Source organism: Macrobrachium rosenbergii, chromosome 55 (genome assembly GCF_040412425.1).
Source record: "Macrobrachium rosenbergii isolate ZJJX-2024 chromosome 55, ASM4041242v1, whole genome shotgun sequence".
NCBI lineage: Eukaryota > Metazoa > Arthropoda > Malacostraca > Decapoda > Palaemonidae > Macrobrachium > Macrobrachium rosenbergii.
In genome coordinates this window covers 52,859,674-52,865,466 of record NC_089795.1, presented here as the reverse complement: position 1 = coordinate 52,865,466, position 5,793 = coordinate 52,859,674, and the positions used below count along the sequence as shown (strand labels likewise).

Here is a 5,793-nt window from a genome sequence, read left to right as displayed (position 1 = left end):
GTTGTATCAGACTGCGGTCTCGAAACTTAAAAGATTTGGCAGTACAGTAGTCTGGTCTGATAAGAGGAACGTGCTTTGTAAACAATATGCCATGGACTGTCTTTTTCTGTTCTGGGTATCGGTATTTATACTGCTATTATTAAGCAGTATGGTAATATACATATGTTCCTACGGGGATACAGTGCTAAGCAATCTTATTAAAAAGAATTTTTTTTTTCTACAATATATATCTTACAATGCTTGTCTTACAGAAACCACAAGTGGTTCTCCAGTGTGAATGGTTAGACTCAGTTTTAATAAATAACAGATCAAAAGTGGTTTTTCCTTCAGCGAGGAAACACACATCCTCTGTACTGTTATGCACAGTGTGCAAACATACAACAATTATAATGTAATTGTCTCACAATTCAGCCAGTTCTTCCAATCCTTGAGAACTGTGTTGAATTAGGAAATGTGTTCTGACACCAATATGTTCTGATACCAATATCACAGACCTTAACACAATGAAAACTGGACCCACTAGTTACATTTTCGAAGTCGCCCTTATCTATGTTTTTACGTCTATAAAAGTTACTTCAGTGGATGCAAGTGCAGAAATTCTAATTATAAATGAGTATCACGTACCCCAGACGTTCCTATGTCAAGGATTTCAAACAGCACACTATAGAAGGAACGTAGCAAATGCATCAGTCACTCCCTTTGAACCTCCCTTTGAACCTCGTCCACATTCTTGACAGTCAAAATCATTTCCTATCACATTAAACCGTGTAGGGGCTGAAAGCTTTTGTGCTTTGCATTCCTTCCCCAAGCTAAATTGGAAAAGGTGTAGTCCTTCCTTCCATTACTCCTGAAGGGAGAAAGGTTTGTCATTAATGAATGCTGTGTGGGTACAATGACTAGAACAACAAAAATTAACAATCGTTAAATAATAATAATCAAACATTACAATATATAAGAAAAATGATTTTTGTTTTATAAATACAAACTTGTTATTAATATCACTACATCCAGACTGGTTTAAGCAAGGCGATGTCCATTTTGCCAGATCATTTCGTTCCATATGATAATTATGAGTAACATCTCTTCTATAAATATATTTGTTTGTTCCCTTTTATTTTTGCATAAGTCTACATAATTTTTTCAGGTTTTTGTGGGCCTTCTTACGTGTCTATTGACCTTCCTGGTGATTTCTGATAAGTTTAGTTTATATCTACAGTATATATATGTTTTATTCAGTATTTTAGATAAATTTTCATATATCAGAACCAAGATCGTTTATCATATCTTTATGCCTTTTCTGTAGGTAATAATAGCTGCCCAAACTCTCATAGCTGATTTAAAGGAGTCGTTTTCTCTGTCAATGCTTGTTTTCTGTATTTTCTTTTCATCCGTTTTCTCTCTGCCAACATGGCTGTCAACTTTCTCTCTTCCAGCATATCTGTCAGTTGTCTCTCTTCCACCATGGCTGTCAAATTTCTCCCTTCCAACATGACTGTCAACTTTCTTCTAACAGTGTCAACTTTCTCTCCACCAACATGCCTGTCATTTTTCTCTCCCAAAGGGGCTGTCAACTTTTTCTCTCGTCCAGTACATCAATATGTCTGTCAACTTTCTCACTTCCAACATGGCTGTCAACTTCCTCTCTTTTTCCAGTTGTGCAATTTTTTGCTAAAGAAAGAACCTTCTGGCCAGTCCCATTAGAGCGTAGAAATTATAATTGATTGATAGTCAGTCTATTTAGGAATGGAATGTGTTGACTTAATACAAATACTCTCAAGTACCCCCTTTTGTCAGTGGGAAATGTAAGTGTGGACCAACACATCTGACATTAAATGAGGGTGCAGACAAAGCTTACAAAGCTGTGGCTATTACGATTACACCAATATATCTTTAGGTGTTAGTGATTCAAGCCATTTTGCATCACATTCGATTTAGCCAGATGTCTGATCCATGGACATCATTAGATGAACACTGCTTGACACAGTCCCCATATGTACAGTATGAAATTTGAAGGATATTTCATTTTAAGGACATCTGATTGTAGCCACCAGCATATAAACATTAAAGATATTTTGTTTAGGCTCAGCTTCTTGAGTTGCTGAGGTATGTGATTAGTTTACTGTGTATTACTGGATAAAATAATAATAGTTTTGCTTTAAAGCAAACTGTTTTTAGATGGCTCTGCTAAAGCTAAGGATTTTAACACTAATACAGTTGAATTCTTCACTATAATTAGTTCAAGACCTTTGACACTTAAAATATTTCTCTCACGCTCATGCTCTCAATAAGAACTACTACTACACCTCTCTCTCTCTCTCTCTCTCTCTCTCTCTCTCTCTCTCTCTCTCTCTCTCTCTCTCTTGTTCGTCACATTAACGATGTCAAAGATTAAAACACGATATAAAACGTAACAGGAATAACTTAATTGCTCTCTCTCTCTCTCTCTCTCTCTCTCTCTCTCTCTCTCTCTCTCTCTCTCTCTCTCTCTCTCTCTCTCTCTCTCTCTCTCTCTCTCGTCACTTTACGATGTCGAAGATTTAAAACACTGGATATAAAACAACAGGAACAACTTAATCTCTCTCTCTCTCTCTCTCTCTCTCTCTCTCTCTCTCTCTCTCTCTCTCTCTCTCTCTCTCTCAAAATAAGAACTTCCCTCTGGGGACCAAGATGGTCATTTTAAGGTTCCTTTCAGGGCCCCCTTGCCCCTCATTCTTGAAATGCTAGTGAAAAATTATAGCCGTCTTTAGTGTCTTCAGTATTAAGCTACCTAATTATCTGAATTCCCATCTTGCTCAGGAATTCTTGGTCCTCCCAGTGGACGCCACAAAGTCCTTGTCCGGATCCCAAACGCATGGTGTTGCAGGAACCAGACTCAGTTGTCAATTTGAAACTTTTTCTCTCAGGTGTCAATCGGAAACTTTTTCTCTCAGTTGTCGGTTTGGAACTTTTTTTTTCTCAGTTGTCAGTTGGAAACTTTTTCTCTCAGTTGTCGGTTTGGAACTTTTTTTTTCTCAGTTGTCAGTTGGAAACTTTTTCTCTCAGTTGTCGGTTTGGAACTTTTTTTTCTCAGTTGTCAGTTGGAAACTTTTTTCACAGTTGTCAATCGGAAATTTTTTCTCTCAGTTGTCAGTTGGAAACTTTTTCTCTCAGTTGTCAATCGGAAATTTTTTCTCTCAGTTGTCAGTTTGAAACAGTTGTCAGTTTGAAACTTTTTCTGTCACCCACCTCAGACCCGTTTGGCATGCTCATGCTCCGGCAATCTTATTCTCTCTCTCTCTCTCTCTCTCTCTCTCTCTCTCTCTCTCTCTCTCTCTCTCTCTCTCTCTCTCTCTCTCTCTCTCCAGTATACCTAAGGTAATGTCACCATACAAATAGCGAAGCAGCTTTGGTGCCAGAGTCCTGACATCATACCTTGAAAAAATTCATATCCTGAGTTAAAATAAAATGGGAGTATGCAAAGTATTGAGATACTAAAGTATGTTTTTTGAGATATTAACGTATGCTTTTTGTTTTTCAGGTAAATATGATGGAAAGGACCCAGTCATCATCAAGACCAACACCTCTGATGAACATCTGACATGGCGATACTCCATTTTTTGAAATTATACTTTATATTATCTCTTTTCATAAAATAACTATTTGATTTACTCTCAAATGAGAGTTCGAGCTTGTAAAAATAAAATGTTTGTCTCAACGTAACAAAGAAGAGGTTGCAGTTTTATAAAGTAAATTGTCATTTAAAAGCTTAGCAAGGCTCATGTCACTCACTGGTAAATGAATTATGTTAATGACAAGGGGATAAAACTTGTATGCGGTATATAGTCAATTTCGCTGTAATAAGAGAAAGACTAGTATCAGTTTTGTTTTTAGGAACTTTAGGATTTTTTTTTTTCAAAATAAATGTTGTGTTTGTTTTCTAAAATCCCTGCTCTCTCTCTCTCTCTCTCTCTCTCTCTCTCTCTCTCTCTCTCTCTCTCTCTCTCTCTCTCTCAGAACAGACCCCAAAATCAAAGAGAGAGTCAGTGATGGCTCTTTATGGAAATCCCTTCTCTTGTCTGGTCAATGTTTTGTCAATTTTCCGATTTTTGTAAACTATTGGTGGCTGCGTTGTTTATTGAGTCTAAGGTCAGATAAAAAAAAAAGTCTCTTTTGCTTGTATAGTACATTGATTGTTGCTCATTGTCAGCAGCCTTTCACTTTTTCTTAAAACTTGTTTCTCATGGTTGCTGGCCAGTAATTGGTCACTGGTACTTCAGTAACACCCAATTGTCTTCTTTCATAGCTGTAATGTTTCTGCTTTCTCAGGTGGCTTTTGTAAGTAGCCTATTGTACAGTAAGTGCCCAGGTATAAGAAACCTAATGTGTTGATTTATAGATTTACATCTTTTTGATGTAATCAGCTCTGGTTCCCTGTTGCTAACATTTCTAGGCTGTTGCTGACAGAATTTATTTCTTCGAGTTTGCTCCTCATGATTTATGCCCAGAAGTCTAGAGTTCCTATATGTAATGCCCTACCTTTCATGCTGCAAACCTTGTGAAATGCAGATGGTTTGTGAACCGAACATAACTCTGAGGTAGAAAATTTCTGTCCAACATCCACCACTCTCATGTTTTACGTGGCAGATTCTTTTTGCATTGTTCACCCTAAGAAATTCAATGAACTCTCTTCCATTTGACAGTTTTTGAATTGTCCAGTTTGGTTTCCTGCAACTTGCAATTTTCATCACTTTGATAAGGGCGGTTTTTGCTATGATTTAACTGCAATATGTTGTAAGTTAGGCCATCATATAAATTCCAGTTATGATGCTCTTCATGTGTGTTGCTTTCTTGGACTGTTTACCTGGGTATTTTGTTGATGTTTGTCACATAACTAATAATTAGTAGGTAATTGTTTAATAAGTGTTAAAGCAAATACTCACTTCCCGGTGTTTAACTGGAGCAAGTGCAGATTTACTGAATGGTCAGATTTTTTTTCCATCACTCACGAGACTGTAGGGCCATAGACTCTCCAATTAATGTGCCACACAACTTGAGTCAAGTGCAGTCTAGGCACTAGTCACTGCACTCCTCGTTATCATGTCCTGTTTTGTCTGTGATCTCTGTCCCGGATAAATTATAGGTGTTTAAGATACTTATCTCTATATTAATGTAAAGAATGAAGTAAATTCCATGATTAGTAACTTCATATCCCAAAGATTCAATTAGCATTGTTGTATTTTCTGCTCAAGCTTGCAGGAGGCAGCAGAGTTGAGGGATTTGCAGATGAACTGGTCTGATTTTTAAAGGTTTTCATAGTAAGTTGTTATCTGATTTTATGTTAAAAAGGGAAGGATTGAAAGGCACTTTTTACCCCTCCTGCTTTGAATCTTCCTTCTCTTGGAGAAATTTCAGCTTTCAATAGCTATTCTGGAACTTTGTGCCTTGTGTTAGAACTTTGAGGTCTATGGCACATCTTGAAGGGGGAGCTGGTTTTAACCTTATCTGATGCTAGACCTAGTTCATCATTGATCTCTTAAATGGCCCCTTTGACCCCGTTATGAACAGTGAAGGCTTGATTTTTGGACTACCAGGTTTGTTACTTACACTTTACTGTAGGTATGAGGTCGCTTTTACTCACGTCTGATACACTTTACTGTAGGTATGAGCTCGCTTTTACTCACGTCTGATGTCTAGTCCAATAGGCAAGTTATTGCTTTCAGGCTTCGTTGCCAAGAGTTGTATATCATTAAGCTGGATGGTTGTATGGTACCATTAGGTTTCTTATATTTTGCCTAGTGTCTGACTTTCGTCAAT

At 37.3% G+C, this 5,793-nt stretch overlaps 1 long non-coding RNA gene across 1 annotated transcript in view; it reads left to right on the top strand.

Moving 5' to 3' along the window:
• LOC136835251 (uncharacterized) overlaps window positions 1-3,984 on the top strand; it is a 16,289-nt gene extending 12,305 nt beyond the window's left edge. The window contains exon 3 of the long non-coding RNA XR_010852067.1: window positions 1-3,984. This exon is cut by the window's left edge and continues 186 nt beyond it. This is a non-coding gene — a long non-coding RNA (uncharacterized lncRNA).
• Window positions 3,985-5,793: the final 1,809 nt, after the last annotated feature.